At 38.8% G+C, this 21,559-nt stretch overlaps 1 long non-coding RNA gene across 7 annotated transcripts in view; it reads right to left on the bottom strand.

The window, feature by feature from the left end:
- Window positions 1-1,368: 1,368 nt before the first annotated feature.
- The window catches only part of LOC132667733 (uncharacterized), a 197,515-nt gene continuing 177,324 nt past the window's right edge, over window positions 1,369-21,559 (bottom strand). For 2 of the 7 annotated variants that reach the window (XR_013555799.2, XR_013555802.2), the window contains 3 exons: window positions 3,113-3,258; window positions 2,241-2,385; window positions 1,373-1,631 (listed from right to left, as the gene is read on the bottom strand). This is a non-coding gene — a long non-coding RNA (uncharacterized LOC132667733). Of the gene's footprint in view, window positions 1,632-2,240; window positions 2,386-3,112; window positions 3,259-21,559 lie in introns of all 7 variants that reach the window. The other 5 variants (XR_013555804.2, XR_013555805.2, XR_013555803.2 and 2 more) reach the window with 5 other exon arrangements.

The raw sequence follows: 21,559 nt of genomic DNA on the forward strand, positions 1-21,559 counted from the left end.
AGGACAGAATAATTTACCATGTTTGAATAAAATTTTTGTTTGTTTTCAAGGCTGTAGCCCAAACAGCATAATAATTTTTCTCAGATGATCTTTCCTACCCCTTTTATTAGATTATGACTGCAACCAAAATAGTACACGTAGTCCTCATTTTGCACCGTAGTACAAGACCATAGAAATGACCATGTAAGATGATACCCTACAGAGTAATCTTAATAACTGATGGGGAAAATTACAATTATTCTATGACCTTTAAAATGTTTGTCAAAACTTTAAAACCTCCCTTATCATAGTTTACAAATGTATAGGAAAAGGTAAAAAAAAAAAGAGTAAAAATAATATTTACTTAGTGCATTTTAATTTAAAATATTACAACCATTGAGAATGAAAATTATTTATCTGTACATTTATCAAGAGCAGTCTGAATGGTGCCTGGCTTCTCGTTGTCATTGCATAACTTAAGCTACAAAAGGAACATCTTTCCTGCTTTGGGGAACTGTCATAGTGCTTTCTACATACATTTTGATCATCTTCAAAACATTTTAGCCTTCGTGCTGTCAATGTTGTGAAACGACTCTGAGAGCTCTTTCAATGTGAAGAAGGTACTTTCTCTAGGACAGCTTCACCTTTTTGTCAAATCACTTTCCTTGTTCGTGTTGATAAGTTCACCTTCACGAAGTTCACCTTGAGTAAGTCTCTCTGGCTACGTATCTACGGGCTGTCAAATGGGCCAATGCCAACATTCCCACAGTTGGCCATTGTTTCTACAGCTGCATTTATGTTCATTCAACTTGCTGTCACTTATCTCTTCACTGCACTCTCGTCTCTGTTGGCCAGTTCACTCTGTTAATTGATTAGCTATATTGTAAAATGTCGCATGGGTCGGTCACCCGGAGACAAGGAAGCAACACCACTACACGCTTTACTGTCTGTATGTGATCTAATAGCAGATGTGCAGTGACCCATCACCAACATATTTTAAAAGTGACATGATTTGTCCCTGATCATAATGGGCATCTGTTATGGACATAAAGGTTGTGGGCTGAAGAGCTAGTAGGAAGTTTGCACCATATGTGCCTATTTGGTTACTATGTCATAGTGACTTAAATTCGAACCGCGTTGCTGGAGGACGGGTGTTAATCAACCATGGTAACTGAAATTCATGCATGTGGGAACTGTCCAAAGATCGACTTGCTATCAATAGAAATGATGTATTTACTTCTTTATTCATAAGGCCTGTCTTTTGAAAATAATTAAATGACTCTTTTTTCTAAGTGGAGTTTAAGAAAATGGGAGAAGAAAGTGGACCAAATAGTAGGATCTCATGAAAGATTATTCTGATGAAAGCTCTGCATTTTACTTCATCAAACAGCTTACATAATATCTACCAGGCCAGGAATTTTGCTAAAAGCTTTACAAACATCATCCCTTTTAATTGTCTTAATAACAATGAGGTAGTCACTATTATTTTTCCCCTCTTAAAGATGAAAAAATAGAAACAAAGAAGTAACTTGCCTGAGGTTTACATCCTGTAAATGGCAAAGCAAGATTCAAACCCAAGCAGTCCGGCTTTAGAGGCTGTGCTTTCCACCACTGCATAATGCTGCCTGTGTCATTGATCTGTGTTGCTAATTCTGCAAAGTAAGACATTATCAGGTCATTGCTCTTCCTGATAGAGTTGGGTCTATCTCATTCATTGTCATGGTAGATGACTGTAGATATAAAATTCAGCACACAAAACTGACATTATTTATGACAGAGATTACTAGGGCTCCACAGAGCTTAGGGGAGAGGTTGTGCTTTTCTCTTAAGAGAGCCATGAATGAAAAGGGAGTGGTTTGGAGGAAAAGGGATATAGCTGGTGACATCTCAGGGTGGGAGTTAACTAGTTCAGAGGGTCAGAAGGGTGAAGTTCTGAGCATGAAACTCTACAGGAAAGTAGAAAAAAAAAAACACCAGGGATCATGGAATGAATAAATCATTTACCCTATTTCTACTCAGATTACCAGGGTCTTTTTAAGGATACATTCAAGCCAACTTCACTGAAATTTAAATGGCATCAATTTTACTTTGCCTTGCAAACAACTGTCTACCCTTCTGGCCACTAAACCTGAACATTTAGTGAACCTGACAAACATATTAATAACTATATTCAGTAGACACAACTGTTAGAGCACAGCAAGTTCAAAAGTATTATTCCATTTCTTTTATTAAATATCTGAAGGATACCAGTAATCAGATACCTTTATCTACTTCATTGGAATTGTGGTTAAAGATGTAAATGGTTGTTGATTTTTAAATCTTTTTGTGTTTCATGGCCACTTCTTGAGTGTCTGCTTGGTGCCTAGCAACTGCCAAGCATCCAATTTTCAGTGCTAATCCTTTTCTCTGTGGCAAATAAAAAGAAAAAAAAAAATCAAAGGTTATGCATGTTGTGACTAGAAATAACTTATTTCACAAAACAATATGAATGACCTAGAATAAGTCATTCATGAATGGAAGGTCACAAAGAAGAGCACAGTACAGGGTCTATTTCTCATGGAGTCTTCCGACCAATTTCCAAGTCCAGTTCCACGAGTTGTGAGAATTCCTTATTATTTGTACAACCAATCTTAGTTCCTGAGTGATTTCATTTAAAAGGAGGAAGAAAGAAAAGGGTCAATCCTGACGAAAAACTAGGAAAAATATGTACAGGTGGTGGGTGGAATGGTAAAAAGCATATGAACTGAAGACAAGAGACAAATCTGTGTCCCCAACAAGTAATTACTCGAAGTAGGCACCAGTTTTCATTAAGAAGAGAAAATTGAGCTATTTGATCTCTAAATTCTCCTTAAGTTCAACATTTGAATAATACTACAAAAGCACTTTAATTATTGCAAGGTCATAATAAACTGTAACATTCATTAGCTCATGACGCTCAATGCTGAAGTGCCTCCCCTGGCTTTCCATTTCTCTTTGCCACTCCTTTCTTTAAACATCCTGTGTTCCACATACAAGGCTGTCACCTTCTTATCCGTTGGGTCTCAGCTCCAATGTCACCTCCTCCTTCTCAGAGAGGCTCTCCCTACCCAGCTGACCTAGGGGAGCTTTTCCCAAGTTAGTCTCTATCACCTACCCCGTTTTAATTTTCTTTATAGCAACTTGTGTTGATTTTATTCATTTACTTGCTCTTCATCTACTTCCTTCCATACAAGTGCATAAGCTATGTGAAGGCAGGGATCTTATCCATCTTATTCCTCTGTGTATCCTCTGCAACAGTGCCTGGTAGGGAATAAACAATAATTTTGAGAATAAATGCATGATCATATGCCACCAATACCAAAGCACAATGACAAAGGCAATGCTTGGTATGTAGTAAGTGTTCCGTAAATATTTTCTCAGTGTAACTGAATGAGTGAACTTGATCACTTTCTTATAAAGGTGGAGGTATGAATTATTTATTATCTTTCTGTATTGGCTTCCTATTACTGCTGTATCAAATTACCACAGACTTGATGATTTAAAACAACGGTTATTATTTTATAGTTCTGGAGATCAGAACTCTAACATGAGTATCATGGGGTATTGTCAGCATCATCAAGATATTGTCTGGGCTGCATTCATTCTGGAGATTTTAGGGGAGAATCTGTTGCTTTGCCTTCTCCAGTTTGTAGAGGTTGCCTGCATTCCTTGGCTCATAGCCTCCTCCCATCTTTAATGCCAACAATGACCCATTGAATTTTTGTCATGCTCTACCACTCTGACACTGATTCTCTGGCTTCCCTTGTGATTCTCTGGGCCTACTTGGATAGTCCAGAATAATCTCACCTAAAATCCTTAATTCAATCACATCTGCAACATAATTTTTTGCCCTGTAATGTGATATATCCATAGGCTCCAGGGATTAGGACATGGACATCTTTGGAAGGCCATTATTCTGCCTGCTACATCGTCGTTTTGAATGATTCTGAACAAATCACCCTTGTCTTGGGTAATTCTATGGAAACTTTTTATCTTTCAAAGTGCTACATGGTCACATGCTGGAGAGGATTCCCCATAATCTTATGTCTCATTTTCCCGTGTCATGGCTGTGGCCTGAGGGGGTTAGTAATGCTACTTTGCACACATTGAGCGAAGAGTTTAGGCTACTGCCACATATGCACTTAAACAGCCTAAAAATAAGCAGACATTGACTTCTCTGGACAGACTAAAAATTCATTTTTGTTGCTGGTAGAAGATAATTACAAGTAGAGAAAATGCATTCCACTCCATCACCAAAATAAGGACACCACCACTGTATATTGTAAGAAGATAAAATTCCGTGAGAGTCAAGGAAATTGCACCATTATTAGAAGGATCTATCTTAAGCCCGGAAGATGGGGTGTGGGGGGGAGAAGGGCCCGAATGATAGAGTACAAAATTTGCAATGAGCTAAGGCAGTTCTCTTCACTTGCCTAGGCTAAGTTAGCCTGTACAATTAAGCAAACCCAGGGGCCTAACACATTAACTTTCTATCGATATATTCTAACTGCCTTGGCACAGCTAGTGTTTCTGGCATTATTTATGAAGGCAGTCTTGCTATATTTGCACAGCATGTGGCACTGTTCATAGCAGGCTGCAGATTATTGTCAATGAATGATGCCTGAGAAGCTCCTAACCCTTTGTGCTTATGCCTAATAACTAAATAGCAATAGCTGCTTGTCTGTGTTCTGCTTAAGGTTATAGCACAGCCATAAATAAACTGCTAGTGGCAAGATCCATTTGGCATCAATGACTACCACTGCAAAGTTCTAAGTTCATATTATTCCCTGTTTTATTATAAACAATGTTCATACTAAGATTTCTTAAAGGTGAAGAATACAAAATATAGACATCAGAATTTTTTGAAATCTCATTATCGCTTGAATTGTTAATCAAGCCAAAGTATATATCTGGTCTTGCTTGGGAATTAACCTTTGGGCAATCACAGAGAAGTGGGAATTCCTACACAATCATTTTCATCTTGGAATTAATAAAAATTGCATGAAAGTTTATACTCTAACATTCAGTGGAAGGTTAGGCTTTTTCTTGCCAACCATTCTTCAGAAGAGGCCAGTGGATCTCAAAATTTGCCTGTTGGGTAAAGGCAAAAATCCCTGAGATTTCCCCTTTACCTCCTCTTAAAGGCTACATACAAACACTTTACCAAAATTGATAGGAAAACCAGCGCTCCTTTTGCTAAAACACCATCAGGGCAATCTCTGTGCCTGATGCCCAGTTTAAATGAATATCTTTCAAATTCATGCAGGAAGTAAGCATTCAAAATGAAGTACTGACCTTCTTTTTTTTTTTTTTAATGTTTATTTATTTTTTTGAAAGAGAAACAGAATGTGAACAGGAAAAGGGCAGAGAGAGAGGGAGACACAGAATCCAAAGCAGGCTCCAGGTTCCAAGCCGTCAGCACAGAGCCCGATGTGGGGCTCAAACCCACAAACCAAGAGATCGTGACCCAAGCCAAAGTCAGACGCTCAACCAACTGAGCCACCCAGGCGCCCAGTACTGACCTTTTTTAGGAGATCACCACTCAGTGTAAGACTCAGGACTTATAGAAGGTAATATAAACCAAGTGCCACAAATACTGGGCAGGGAGGCAGAGCGAGAGTCCTGGACAGAACTGTAGTCACGAGGGACTTCACCATGAAAGGGATCAGGAGTTCTCCTTCGTCTTCTGGATTTTACCTGTCTTCACCAACTCACCACAGTGTATTTGTTTCCTGAGACGGCCAAAATAAATGACCACTATCCAGGTGGTTTTAGATACCTGAAACTTATTCTCTCATAGTTCTAGAGACGAGAAGTCCAAAATCAAGGTGTCAGCAGAGCGTTCCTCTCTCAGAATGCTCTAGAGGAGAGTCCTTCATTGCCTGTCCCAGCTTCTGGTGTCTCCGGATGCTCCTGGGCTTGTGGCTGGATAACTTCATCCAGACTCTGCTGTATCTTCACATGGCCTCCTTTCCTGTGGGCCTCTGTAGCCAAAATCTCCCTCTCCTTTCTCTTACAAAGACATGGCCTGTGATTGCATCATCGAGATTCTTAACTAATTACATCTGCAAAAACTCGATTTCCACTCTGAGGTTCCAGGGGCATACGAATTTTTGGGTAGGGTGTATGCTATTCAATCCTCTCCACGACATCTCATTCTTCTGCCTGGGCCAGGCTGCTTGAGAAGAATTGTATTCCCATGACTCCCAAACCTCCCTTATTTCACAGCTGCCCTATTCCCCAAGTGCTTACAAGAGAACACGGAGCCTGGATTGATGCCAAACAGAACACCCCCACCCTGCTGGCCGTCTTCCCTGCCCGCTTCACATCTGCCAGGCTTTCTCCCTGCAGAAAACCCTGGAAGGCTGGCTCCACCCTATGTTCCACATCGCTGGGGAGATGGACTTCTGTCTCTAAGGTTCCCTTCATCTCTCTGGAAAACTTTGCGACCTTCCCCACTCAGTACTCAGGCAACCTGGAGAAACTCAACCTTCTATTTAAAATATACTTTTTTCTTTCTGTAAAGGTGATGCCACTTTATTACAAGATGCTTTTTCAAATATATCATAATACTAAAAAAGATAAAAATCATCAGTAATACTACCTCATAGAAGTAATCACTACCAATTCCTCAACAATCTTTATGAAATATATAATATATTTTTTAAAGGGGTTGGGACAAGATTACACATAGGAATTCCCCAACCCTTTGGATCTCAGATGCACAGAACTGAATTGACTTATAAAGTTACTTTTATGATATAATGAACACCCAGGAAAATAACAATCAAGAATTAGAATTTTTTAACTTGCTCTTTTCATATTATCTATCCTAATCATTTCCTCATATCCCTAAATAATCTTAAAATACAATTTTTATGGCTGCTTATTATTTCACCTTATACCTTCATTGCGATTAATTTAAATAATCCTACACTACAAACATACAGACCAAGTTCAATTTTAATAAAATAATAATAAAGCAATACATAGCTTTATTTTCAATCTTCTTGAATATTGCTGATACATTTCTTAATAAAAAAAAAGACATTTTCAAGTTTTTGATATATATATATAACTAAATCTCTAGTACATAACAATTTACAATTCTACCATCTGGTTCATTATTCTCTTCAAACACTATTAACTGTGTCAGCTTTGACTACTGAAAAAATAGACAATGTTATAGCACTTTAATTTGCATTTCTTTAATTACTAGTAAGGTTAGAGATTCTTATCATATATTTATGAATCATTATACTTCTTTTGTAATGGTCTCTTCAAATTCATTACCTGTTGTTTTTCCATTGGGATATTTATCTTTTCAGTAATTCATTTATTCATACCACATTGTGCAGTGTGCCAGGCAGTGGGCTGGATTAAGGGAAAAGAATGTTGGAGGTTAAGGGGGAGATGGTGTGTTAATTTCTGCTTTTGCAGAAAATTATGTTCATTTCATGTACATTTACAAAATCTCTTTATGTATTAAGGCTACTAATCCTTTGTCATGTGGCCCTAACATTTATTAGTTTGTCATTTGTTAAGTCTGTGTTTGGTAAGTATTGTTTTATGGAAGTTTGGGAGGATATCATTTTTGTTTTTCTTCATTTTGAGGGGCAAGGAAGGAGTTTATTCTTTGAGAGAACTTCCTCACCAAAGTATCCAGCCATTGTTCTGATTTGCTTGCATTTTCACTCTTTTCATATAACTTTCTCATTTGGATTTTATTTTGATATGTGACATGAAATTTTAGAACTTTATTATTTCCCAAATGTTAATTATCCCAGTATCATGAACTAATGATCTATTTTCTTGTTGTTTAGAAGCTCATATTTATTATATATTAACATTTTATAAATATCATAGTCTGTTTCTAAGATTTCCATTCCATTCCATTGTTCTATCTATTCTTAGGCCAGTGTCATAGTATTTATTGTTAAATCTTTATAATATGCTTTCGTATATTACAGTGCCAATTCTCTCATTTTTTTCACTCTCTTCTTTTTCTTGATCCAGAATACCTTTATTATAAATACCAAAAATGCAAATAAAAAATTCCCATGGAGACTGTGATTGGAATTGCCATAATTTCCTTTTAGACTAAATCTATTTTATTTAGTTCCACTCACCTCTATTTCCATTTGCTAAACAATTCTTCCTACTAATTATTTTTTACTCACTTAAAATATCTGACCCTAATAATGCCCACCTTGCAGGACCACAGTAAAAAGACCTGTCAATTCAGGTCTTCTGTTTCAAATTCGACCTTATAAATGAAGAGGGTTGTAGGAAAGAAGGAACATTGTTTAGAACTTAAAAGAAAAGATTGTTTTAAATCCAAATTTTATTAGCAATGTGAATTTATAAGTCAAGGTAAATAAAAATGCACTTAACCTTTTCTTTTTGTTGGGTAAAATAGTACAAAATTTTGATATATTTTATTGTAAATGAAAATTTCAGATACTTTATGATTATTAAAAGATTTGTTGACTAGTTTCATATAATATAGCATTGTTCTGGTAAATAGAAGAAAGTAGGAGTTCCCTAACGTTCTTTTTTTTTTTTTTTTAATGTTTATTTATTTTTGAGACAGAGACAGAGCATGAATAGGGGAGGGGCAGACAGAGAGGGAGACACAGAATCTGAAACAGGCTCCAGGCTCTGAGCTGTCAGCACAGAGCCCAATGCCGGGCTCGAACTCACGGACCATGAGATCATGACCTGAGCCGAAGTCGGACGCTTAACCGACCAAGCCACCCAGGCGCCCCCCTAACGTCCTTATTTATAATAAACTATAAGTGACGCAATGGGTTTGGATGGCCATCTCCTGGAGCTTTTCTCTAAGAACAGGTATGCAACTTTTAGCTTCTTCTGAATCTTCTACATGTCCCACATTGCTCTTGTCTCTAGCTGTCTGGCCAGCAATGTTTGCCTCTTGGTTCGGTCATCTTCAAATACATGCTAATGAAAGTACAACCTTAAGTAACAGATCACAAGCAAATATATATACAGTTTTCATGAGCCTTGGAAAAATAAATTAAATGATGAACTCATCTGAATTTTCCAGAGAGTATCAGCAGATAGGGAACCATCTTTATTTTCTATAAACCTTGATAAGACTGAATAACTAGGTTGCTACATTTATCCAGGTATAAGCAATAACAGCTTGCTTAAAACTTTTTACAGTCCATTCCAAATAGCACAACTCACAAAAAAAAAAAAAAAAAAAAACAAACAAAAACAAAAACATGGAATTCATTAAGTACTCATTCTTTTCTCTCTTGGCACCTAAAAATGGGTCAAATTTCTTACTCAAAGTTCAAAAAAAAAAAAAAAACAACAACTTTACCTATGCTTTACCTATGTATGTTAGCTTTTTGTTGTTGTTTTCTGTTCAGGAACTGAGTTGAAGCAAATCAGGTACCTTTTAGTTAAAGCACTGAAAGTAATTCCAGTGGAAAAGAAAGGGCTGCCTAATCCTACGAGGCATAAGATACAGGATCAACCATGAAAACAAGCAAACACTCAATGAGCCCTTCTATGTGACGTTTGTGTTTTCATATGTATTGATCCCACTTTACCACATTTTTAAGTGGTTAGTTTCTCAATTCCAGTAACTGTGCCTCTTTGGTGACTAACATGGAACTTGGCATTGGAAGGAGTCTGTTCAAGTGTTGAAGGACTACCCCAGTTTCTCTGTGTATCTCCCTGGAAGCTCTTATGGCAGTACAGGGAAGCCTCACCCCATCTCAGAAGAATCATCACTAAAGTTTTCCCTCGGGGTCTCAAGACTTGCCACCCCTACAATGCTATGGGGTCCTTAGCAAACACCATTACTGGAAACATCTGTGTAAGAACTGAAGCTCTTACCCAAAAACTCACAAGGGGCCAAGGCCAAAAAATGTACTTCACCCATGCAGGTATCAAACAGCCTGTACATTCCAAGTAGACCCTCTTCACAATTGTCCTTTCCAAAGGCTTTGAAATGTCTTATTTTCCCCCATTTCAATTGGAAATCTCCGTATAACTGGATATAATTTCATTTATATGTAAATTAAATTATATTTTCATTTTCACGTATGTTTCAATTGAAGCTGAAAAAAGTCACTATGTCTGACTTATTAAAAACTGCACAATTAAGTGGAATGAGGCTCCCTTCATAGACCTAAGATAGGATTCTAAATTATATTTATACTTTCAATTTAGTGACATGATCATATTGAATTAGACTTGGGACATTATCTAAAATGTCTAGAGTTTCCTTACTCAGCAAATTTTTAGTCCACTGTCCTTATGGAAAACTTGGGAACTTATTGTCTCACATTTTCTTTTTCCTGATCCCACTATCACAGTCATCACACATTTTCTTGGCAATGTCTTCAACCAGGAGATAAGTGCTTCTTTTTGGACAGGGTTGCTGAATGTAAACTTTACCTGGACTTCATGGAGTCACTTACCTCTTATGATTGCTTTATTTATATTTAAAATAATTTTTTAAATTCCTACCTTTCCCTGGATCTTTGTCATGGAACATTCCACTGGTGTAATATTACAGTAGAAGTTAACCAAACTAGAATGACATAGAGGCTCCAGTGGGTCTCTGTATTGGGTCATGCAATTAAAATATGTGTAAGTTGCTTAATTAAACAGATAAATGCTCAGGAACATGTAATTAAGTTAAGTATCCCTTTTATGTACAGAATTAATTCAAAATAGGTGACTTGAGGTTAATGTTACATATAAGCAGTCTAAGGTTAATTTTTAAAATAAAAAAAAATATACCCAGAAATTTATGTGGGTCTTATAAACGATAAGCTAGTATTTACATGTTTTTTTTGTTGTTGCTGTGCTAAACACTTTATGTAAACGAGATCTTTTAATCTTTACAACTTTAAGTTAGATACTATTATTCCCCTTTCACAAATTAAAAAGCTAAGGTACAGGAAGGGTTAAGTAACTTGCCCACAGTCACATAACTAGTGGTGGCAGAGTCTGGGTTCCGACTTATGTCACCTGACTCCAAACTCATTTTCTTAACCAGTATGCACAACTACCCATAAAGCTTACTTCCCACCCATGCATTATCCAAGAGCCTGAACTTGCTAAACTTCTACTGTCAGATGAGTTGAGACTAATTTACAGAGCTATGCAAGAAGGAATCCGCAGTCATGCAACAACACCCAAAACTCCTTGACCGGGAAGTAACCAACAGACAGAAGGCACCAATTTAGAAATACCAGATTTAGCAAATAAAAATATAGAATGCCCAGGTAAACTCGAATCTTAGGTAAATGCAACATTTTTAAAATATAAATATGTTCAGGTTTGTAATACGGTTATATAAGCCCTTATATCCCCCCTCCTCCCCAGCTAACCAGCCCCCCTGTGGTAGCAACTTTGCAGGCCCACTGTCTCTGCAGTATGACTTCACGGACTGAATTGTAGGGAAGGCCCTTGTCAAGAGGTTTAATCCATATCTTTATATTTCAAGTGAAGACTGAGTCACAAAAGGTAGGGTGTTCTGAGGCCAAACACCAGAAAAGTTGTCACAAACCCTTGGTGGCCATTTTCTCTCTCACTCCACTCCTCAATCCTCAATGCAATGAAAGATTCAAAACTTCATATTGAAGAGAATGCCTTTCACATTCTATTGCCTTCTGGGTATTCAGTTTTAGTCGTAAAATGTAAAGACCAGATGGACATGGTCATTCAACATCTGAGGGCAGAATTTGGTCCTGGATGTTTTGTGTAGATAGCCTTAAAGCCTACACTGGGGATCGGGCCAAAAAGCATGATTCCATGTAAAATTAATTACCGGGTAAGCTTCCCATTACCGAGTTCACAGTGGCCTTGAAAAATATTGTCCTTCGAGGTATGCCAAGTCAAAATCATGCAAAGTGCTATTTAATTGATGCATTGAGCTTAAAAGCAGCCAACTCTATCATATTAGCCCTGTGTTGGGCACATCAGCAACAGCTCAGTAAATAACTTGTTGACTGATTGACTGAAGGGATATTGGAAAGGTACTGGGTGATTCTCTGCTGCATGACCAGATGTCCTTTGCAAGGATAAACCCAGCAGGGCAACAGAAAGTTGCTGAAAATTACTCATGAGAGCAAAACAGAAGAGAAACCCGTTATCTGCATTCTATGGCAGACGCATAAGCATTGGAAATAAGAATTGTCACAACAGTTAGGGCAGAGAAAATGGCACAAGATTGGGAATCTGGAGGCTTGGATTTTGGTCCTTTGCCAACAACCATGTGGGAGGCTATGGAAAAGTTCATTTACGTTCTCTCTGGAAGTTTGGCTACATGTTTTCTAAGGACACTTCCATTCTTTTTTTTAAATAAAAAAAACTTAATTATTTTTAATTTTTTTTTTGAGAGAGAGAGGAGGGGGAGGGGAAGAGAAAGAGGGAGACACAGAATCCAAAACAGGCTCCAGGCTCTGAGCTGTCAGAACAGAGCCCGATGTGGGGCTCGAACTCACGAACCACAAAATCGTGACCTGAGCCAAAGTCAGACTCTTAACTGACTGAGCCACCCAGGCACCCCTCCCATTCTTTAATTTTATAAATTTTCTTCTGAGTCAGGTTTGCATGCATTTAAACATCAAGAGGTTTTAGTTCTCTGCCTCTTTTCAAGTATTGATTTGCTGCTTTGACTCCTCAACTTTCTAAGCAATTTCATACTTGATGAATGTGATATCAATTTCTCATGGTTATCCCCACTCGTAAGGGAGTTCAGCTAGTTAGGTTACTCAGTGCAGGCCTAGAGTTGTCATATGATCAATCCTTCTTATAGTCACTCATTCTTTTATTTAGTGAATGCTGGAAGTTTAGTCAGTAAATATTTAATATTTATTAAGAACCTACTACATGTTATGCAGTGAACCAGGAGCTGGTGAGAAGGTCCTTATTCTCAAAGAGCTTAGAGTCTGTGATAGAAGTGTTTACAAAGAGCCGTGGTAGGCTAGAGGGAAGGGGACCATTTTCTATCTGAGTCAATCAGAGAAGACTGGTACAGAGGAGAGGCCATTTGAGCTGAACCTTGAAAGATGAGGTTGTCAGAAGGGCTAGAAGAGGCATTCCATCAGAAAATGCAAGGTAAGGGGTGCCTGGGTGGCTCAGTTGGTTAAACGTCTGACTTCGGCTCAGGTCATGATCTCACTGTTCCTGGATTTGAGACCTGCATCAGGCTCTGTGCTCACAGCTCAGAGCCTGGAGCCTGCTTCCGATTCTGTGTGTGTGTGTGTGTGTGTGTGTGTGTGTGTGTGTGTGTGTCTCTCTGCGCACCTCCCCCCTCCTCACAACTCATGCTCTGTCTCTCTCTGTCTCAAAAATAAAAAAAACTAAACATTAAATTTTTTAAATAAAAAAAAAAAGAAAATGCAAGATTATTTTGCAATAATATGCACAACTGGTAAGTGCTTGAGGGTAAAGGGGAAGCTGAGAAAGCTAAAAAGGCCAGTTTTAATAGCTAAAATGTCCCAACGAGAGAAATGCGGAATTGAAGTTGAAAAAAATCATAAAAATGTATTAAAAGAAGTATGTATGATTGTGGCACAAAGGTGCAGGAGAGATTGAGAACGTGAACCCTTGCCCTACAGAAGACTGCACTGAGAAGTAGAGAGAACTCCATGATCTTCCACAGGCAAGCCTTTGGAGCAGACATCTTGTCGTAGCTTCAACCACTGATTCTGTACTGATTTCTCATTTTCCTTAAAACCAGGCCTTCCCAAGCCTCACTTCTCATTGACCCTCACACTGAAGTTGCCCTTCCTTCCCCAGCAATCACTCCCCACTGCGTGACCCCATTGATTACAACTTGTAAGTGCCTTGTCTGTTCATGTCTGTTCGCTTTGAATTTAGAAAAAATGTGTTTCCTTCCACAGACAATTGTCATTTGAGCTTCTGTTTCTACCCTTCAGTAAGGCGTCAGTTTCCTGTGTGCTGCAACCCTTTCAGTGCGTAACACCATGTTTGGCGTATCAAAGCCAAAAATCCCATATTGACAGCGTGGAGCAGGAACCATAACTTTCTCCTTATATTGCACTAATCTTCAGAACATCTCATGTTTCCAGGGTCTTGGTAACCTTTCAATAAATAGTGGTAAAAAATGCAATTTCATTTCCTCAGTCCTAAAGAAACCTGTTTCTTTCTCTGCTAGAATGAGTTAAGGTGTTGGAATAGGAACAGATGGAAAAAAGCGATATAATTAGGAACCAGAAGAAACAGTGACTTTCCTATTTGTATGGCACGGTTCCTTTCATTGAGTGTAATGTATGAGCTCCAGTATAATAAGTAATGTGGTCATCAAGTTTAATTTCGCCAGCCATTCATTTGACTGTTGCTGCCATTCCCGTCCACATCTTCAAAGGGCACTGCCAGGATGATTAGCACCGCCGCCACATCTTTCCCCTGTAATATCACTGAATCTGATCAACCAACTGTCTTTGCAACTAGGATCACAGGTAGAGAGCTATTTTAGCACTCACCCTGATAATCATTTCTCCAAAAGCACAGATTTTAGAAGAGTAGTAGTCGCCAATTGCATATTCTGTCTACAGCTCACTTGATTTAATAATAATGCTAATAGAACTCATTTTCAGGCAAATATTTGATTCATTCCACATGTAAATGGTTATAGCACATTGGATTGCATACTCCTGCTTGTGCTCAGTTAAAACAGGGTTCACATCCTCAGCTAAGGACATAAGAAAGGAAAGCATTCTCAAAATGGCCATTTCACTGAAAGATCTGATGTTTAAATGTTTCACCTGAAAATAGCTGTTCCAAATGCACAGAAAAGCCAGGAGTGCCCTTATTACCACTAATGTGCTTTGCACATTTTTATAGCGCACAAGCCAAGTTTATGCATGAATCAGTACTTAGTGCTAAAATTCATGAATAAATGTGATTTCAGTCAGTGTTTAAATTCAAGGAAGATGCTTTTTAACACAAATCTACATGGGCAGATTTGCTGAATTATTAACTTCAGTGGATGTTTATGGTCTCCGAATTCAGTTGAGACTCAAAAAATAAAAAGTCAAGACATTTTGTTTATTAAGCTGGTGGCTATTTCCTTTTCTCTAAAATTTGAAGAAATTCACATGGTGTCTGACAATAACTTTACCATCTGATAAATGTCTTTCCCCCGGGATGGTAAAATATACATGTGACTTCTCCAGTAATTACGGGGAGTTATGAAGTTATGTGCATTCTCGATTTTCTACAATAAAATCCAAAGCTAAACAGACAAGATTTCTATGTGGGCATCCTTGCTAGCTGACATCCACATCACTCATTATTTACAGATTATTGTTTTTCCTACCTAATTCCATTATGCATATAATTCTTAAAGGCTCTCATCAAATGCACATACACAGTGCATCATCTGTGCTTCTGAGATGAGTTCACTGCTAGAATTTATTAGCCTTTAATGACAGTACCAAGTCCTTACGGAAATTCACAGTATCGTGAATGTAGTTGACAATTTATGCCACCCCGTCCAATTCTTTTGAAGCGCTCAGACACATATACTCACACACATACTCCATGATATTATAAATAATGACATTCTGCATGGCAGGCAATTGTATTCTGAATAATCAGGGCCCATTAATATTCTTAGAAGTTATTGTGTTTACAAATTAAGACTAGCATAATTGCAATACTTGAAACAATAAGGTCATGGCATTAAGTCCCCAACGGACTTGTAAGGTCTGTAAGTAAGAGGTGCTTACTTTTGTTCACTGCTCTATCCCCAGTGCCTAGAACAGTGGCTGAATTACAGCAGGTTATTTTTTCTAAAACAAGGTTTTATTTTTTTTTATTTTTTTTAACGTTTATTTTTGAGACAGAGAGAGACAGAGCATGAACGGGGGAGAGTCAGAGAGAGGGAGACACAGAATCTGAAACAGGCTCCAGGCTCTGAGCTGTCAGCACAGAGCCCGACGCGGGGCTCGAACTCACGGACCGCGAGATCATGACCTGAGCCGAAGTCGGCCGCTCAACCGACTGAGCCACCCAGGCGCCCCTAAAACAAGGTTTTAAAAAAAAAATAAGTTGTCTAAAAAATTAAGTGGAAAATAATTCTCTCCTTTTTAAATTCCTTTTTGGTACAGCAGTGGAAGAGGATATGTTGTGGATCAAGAGAAATCATAAATTTGATTTACATACATTTGATACAGAAACAGTAGCCAGCTGGGCAGGATTTCAAGGTGATCATTTCCCCTTTACAGGAGAATCTATAATTAACCAAGTATTGAAAAATCACAGTGATTTACAGTTGTTAAAAACCTTAGAGGCAGCAAATTATGGTAACCAAGGAGATTAATGTGTAAGGGTTGACACAAAAGGCAGAAATGAATTGGGGTAAGCACAACTCAACTCACACTGTCCGTGGAACATGTGTCTGAGAGTGTCCCCACTTGCTTGCTTAGATCTAACAATTAAGCTCTCTCTGGTTGGAGACCTTTGATCTGTTGGTGGCAGCCCGTAGAGAAACCCACACAATGTGTGTGGTCCATGAGAAAATACAGCCCTCCGTGAGGTGTTAACACTTGTCCTGCCATGTGCTGGATTCATTAGAACGGTAACACCCCCATTTTCTCTCTTATGCTAAAAACTTCTGAGTTCTACAGCTTATCCTTTTGTGTGTGATCAATATGAAAACAGGAAGCATTTAATGCGTTCTCACCAGACGACATCCTAGCCAAGTTATTTATGACATGAAACAAGTACTTCCTGTTTCCGTTTGTCCTTCTCCTTAGCCCAGCCTAAGTGCGAAAGTATAAATGAGGCCGACTCCACGGTCCAAGCCGACTCCCTAAATTCACAACCCCCACCCTTTGATCAGACCTGCTCCAAGGGTCTTGCTAAGGATTTCATTGTGCTAATATGAAGTCTGGATGGATAAAATCCACTTCTCAGATTTTTAAATTAAACTGGAAGATGCCTGCTTGTAGACTCAAAACATTATGTTCCGTAACTTCTGAATAAGCCCGCTACCTTTTGGAATATGGAGATAAGAACATGGGAAGGAAAGAAAAATAATAATAAAAAGGAAAACTAAAGTGGAAAAAAAAAACAAACCAGAGACTTCCCACCCTTAGGGTTTTTCCATCTCCCAGCTGTTTTTACTCACTAACTCTGCCATCTACCACACATCACGAGGCGGGGGGGGGGGGGGGGGGGGGGTGCATCTCTGCTGGGTGAGGGACACAGTGCTAGCCACACTGTTAGCTCCTGCACCACCTTTCCCTTCCAAGCACAGCCAGAGAGGTGTCACTGAAAAAGCGGAAAAAAGCGGTATGTAAGAAAGGCACTGACACACAAAGGAAGGCAAAGAAACACAAAGGAAGGCACTGACTGGGACATCTAGCCCATGGGAGGAAGGCTGAAGAGAAGACAAGTGCTTGCATTCAGAGAAGACAAGTGCTTGCATTCAGACAGGTATGAGGTGCTTGCCAGGCCTGCTGAACTTGTTTTCAGTTAACACTGAACCAAACAGAAACCTGAAGATTTTACTGATTGAAGGGACTTCTGGATTTACGTGGCCCAACATCCTCACTTTCTAGCCAAGATCTTTATGGTTGAGATATAATCCGTGGAGGCTACAAAAACAGAATTTGACAGTCCACAGCTATCCTGCAAATATCAATGCACAGAAGGCCGAACTAACACCTTATAGATCCCTCTTCCATTATATGAGATGACTTCACATGGTTTGGAGACAGTATATTTTACTAGCTATGTACCTATGTCCATATATTTTTTAAAAAATATAATTGGTACATGGATAATTTCCTATAAGTGAAAATAAACAAACCCCATGATGTGACAAGGAGAAATTGCTCTCTTGAAAATGTGGACTAGAATTTGACCTTCATCTTCATTATACTATCTCAGCCACCTACTTAGAAGTGGAATGGGGCCTAGATGGAGGTAATGGGAGTTTCTCCAAAAGGAGCAATCAGGAAGATTTTTCCTAATATCAGGGGTCTTTATTTTTCAGGGAAATTGAGTCACTCATTGAGGTTATGAGAATTCCCCTGGATGTTTCCCCAGATAATATTAAACCCAGCCTTCCTTGAAACAACAGGAAATTAAGTGAATTCTTCACCTATTTCCATCCATGAACGTCTGTGATTACTGAGGAATTGTGAAAAATGATAATGCTGCCAAAATAATAGTCATACATTTAATATCTAAAATGTCTCATATAGCTGATAAATCAGGTAGAGATTAATTAGGTATCCCAGTTAGGTATCCCAATCTCTTATCACAGGTTTTGGGTTGAGAAGCAGTAAAACAAGAAAAGAACAAACTTTGAGAAAATCTGGGCTGGGTTTTATCTGAAGGGGGTGTATATCATTACTATATCTATAAACTTTGCAGACTTACAGTCCCCCTAAATCAACACCAGTGTTAAATGTTAAGTGTTATGGGGTGCCTGGGTGGCTCAGTCAGCTGGGCCTCTGACTTTGGCTCAGGTCATGATCTCACAGTCCGTGGGTTCGAGCCCCGTGTCAGGCTCTGTGCTGACAGCTTGGAGCCTGGAGCCTGCTTCAGATTCTGTGTCACCCTCTCTCTGACCCTCCCCCCCACCCCATGCTCTGTCTCTCTCTGTCTCAAAAATATATAAACATTAAAAAAAAAATTAAATGTTAAGCATTAAACACATGTTTTTCTACCTTGAGCCCTAGCCTTTCTAGTTAGAATGAGTGGAGAATAGATGCCCGGAATCAGGTCTCGTTTCCTTTACCAAAGCTAAGATAGGTCCTGATAGAGACTGTTATGGCACTTTGTAGGCACGATTCTAAAAGAAAGTCAGCTAGAAGGACTGCTTGCTATCACTGAACATGGAATGAAGCCTGGTAAGTAACCTTGAACCACTCAGTTTCAGGGCAGTGGTTGTGTCTGCACCACATTCTCAAATAGATCTTCTTCTGCTGAAAAGATGCAGTGGTGATATCGTGCCTAAGATTCCTGCCCATGAATTTTTTCCTCAATCGAGTTCGATGAATAAATATTGAAAGGGCACAGTATTTGGTGACTGATTTTCATAAATGACTCCAGAACTTCGGTTTATGCAGGCCTGAAAGATGCGTGATAAGACCCAAGAGATCCCAGCTACTCTCAGAAAAGACAGTCAGAATCTCGAAGGCCGTGCTGAGTCAGCAGCTGCCTTCTAAGATTTATTTCAAGTCTCCTGGCAGAGGATATGCTGCCACGTTTGTTCTGTTTTTTTGGTTTTTGGTTGTTTTAGAATTAGTTTTAGGCCACTAAAAATAATTTACACCAAAACTCTCAGGTCAATTACTCCTGGAAAACTTTCATGTTACCAAGACAATGTGTCAACCGCCTTCTGGAGTAATAACATAACTGACCTGTCAAAATACACTCTTTATGAGCAGAAGACATAAGTTCTTAGTGGTCGAGATTCAACTGGCTTTCTCATTCCTAGCTATTTCTGTTTTTTCTCAATCAGTATGAGATACAGGTCAACTTAGGACCTTATGGAATTAACGGGATTTGTCTCTTCAAAAAGGTGGTCAAGGGATTTGAAGATGAAAACTTCCGGTAGAGTTAGCATAACTGATTCTTGGATATGGGGTAAAAAACATGATGAGGGAAGTGAAAAGATTCCAGGATTAATCCATACTCACAAAGTATATACATATGGGTTTAGTATTAGGGAAAAGCCCTCAATAAAATTTTTTGATTATGCAAGTTATAAGGCAAAACCAGAGACATAGTTAAGTACATACTTTCCTCATTTTTCTTTGTACAATAATCTCTAATTTGCAATAATGGACACAAATCAGGCTAACGACTCTTCTTATTCAAACAATAAACATTGATTGAACTTAAGAATGTTCTATTTATGACTCACTATGCTTGTTTTGAAGCATTTTTTAAAGCAACACACTTTTTGCAAGGTCATCATTTGTTAAATGGATATCAGATGTTAAATGGATTCTCTAGGTTAGATCATCTAGTCATGTAACCAAAAATTATCTCACTTGACACTTCAGTCATCATACTGCTTTTCTACCTCCTTTGGTGTCTCTGACTTCATGCCAATTGACATAGTAACGAACAGGTGGACTTCAGTTGTGTGTATGAATTTTGTCTACTGGGACCTCAAAATGTAAACACTAGAATGCCCCAGTACTTAATTCCTTAGTGATCTCTTTTAGTCCCGTGACTTTAAAGACCTACTCTGTGCTGTTGACTTGCAGACTTATGTCCCGCCCAGCCATTGCCTTTGAAACACAGACCTACATGCAATTGCCTGCTTTGCGTCTCTACCTAGTCCTACGTCAGGCATTGGAAAATTAACATGACCAAAGTAAATGGTTGACCTTCACATCAAACTCCTTTGCCTGACATCTTCTACTTCTTAGTTTATAGCAACTCTATCCTTCCAAGTTCTCTGCCCAAATCAGTTGTTCCACCTTTGAATTCTTTCTTTCATCCCACATTCAACCTGTCAGTAAATCCTATTCGCCGTACTTTCAAAATATTTCCAGAATCTGAAAACTTTTCACCACATCTACTCCTGCCAATCTAGTTCAAGCTTCTATTACCTCTTGTCAGGATTTTCGGGGTCCTTTGGGGGTCCTTTCTTGAATGCTTATTATGGTTTGTGGTTTATTCTCACCATACACTAGACAGAATGGTCCTTTATTTATTTATTTTTTAATTTTTTTTTAATGTTTATTTATTTTTGAGACAGAGAGAGACAGAGTATGAACGGGGGAGGGGCAGAGAGAGAGGGAGACACAGAATTGGAAGCATTCTCCAGGCTCCGAGCCATCAACCCAGAGCCCGACGCGGGGCTCGAACTCACAGACTGTGAGATCATGACCTGAGCCGAAGTCGGACGCTTAACCAACTGAGCCACCCAGGTGCCCCAGAGTGGTCCTTTTTTTAAATGTTTATTTATTCTGAGAGAGAGAGAGAAAGTATGAGTGGAAGGGGGCAGAGACAGAGAGAGAATCCCATGCAGGGCTCAATCTCATGACCACAAGATCATGGCCTGAGCTGAAATCAAGAGTCAGACACTGAGCCACCCAGATGCTGCCAGACTAATCCTTTTAAACGTTAAATCCTACCATGCTCTTCTCTGCCTCACAATCTCTAGTGGTTTTGCATGTCATTAAAAGTAATGGCCCAAATTCCAACATGGCCTACAAGGTTCTGTATGGTCTATCCCCATCTCTTGCCTCCACAGTTCTCTGATCTATGTTTTACTACCCTCACCATTGCTTCAGTTCAGATAACCAGGTTGTGAGAAAGGAGAGGAGAGAAGAATAGAATGGAACCACAGATAAAGCGTTTAGATTCTGTGGGGATGTTTTTTTTCCCCCAAAATACTTTTGCATGGCTCACGTATGATGACAAGAGTAAGCTTGGTTGTGAAGAAAACAACACAGCTTCTGGCCACAGCGAACTGTGCACTCAGTGCCCCCTCCCAGAACAAAGACTGTGGCTCTTTTGTCTTTTGCATTGTTGAATGCTAATGCAGTACTTACTGCATAATTAAGAAAAA

This window comes from Panthera onca, chromosome B2, assembly GCF_046562875.1.
Source record: "Panthera onca isolate mPanOnc1 chromosome B2, mPanOnc1 haplotype 2, whole genome shotgun sequence".
Classification (NCBI taxonomy): Eukaryota; Metazoa; Chordata; class Mammalia; order Carnivora; family Felidae; genus Panthera; species Panthera onca.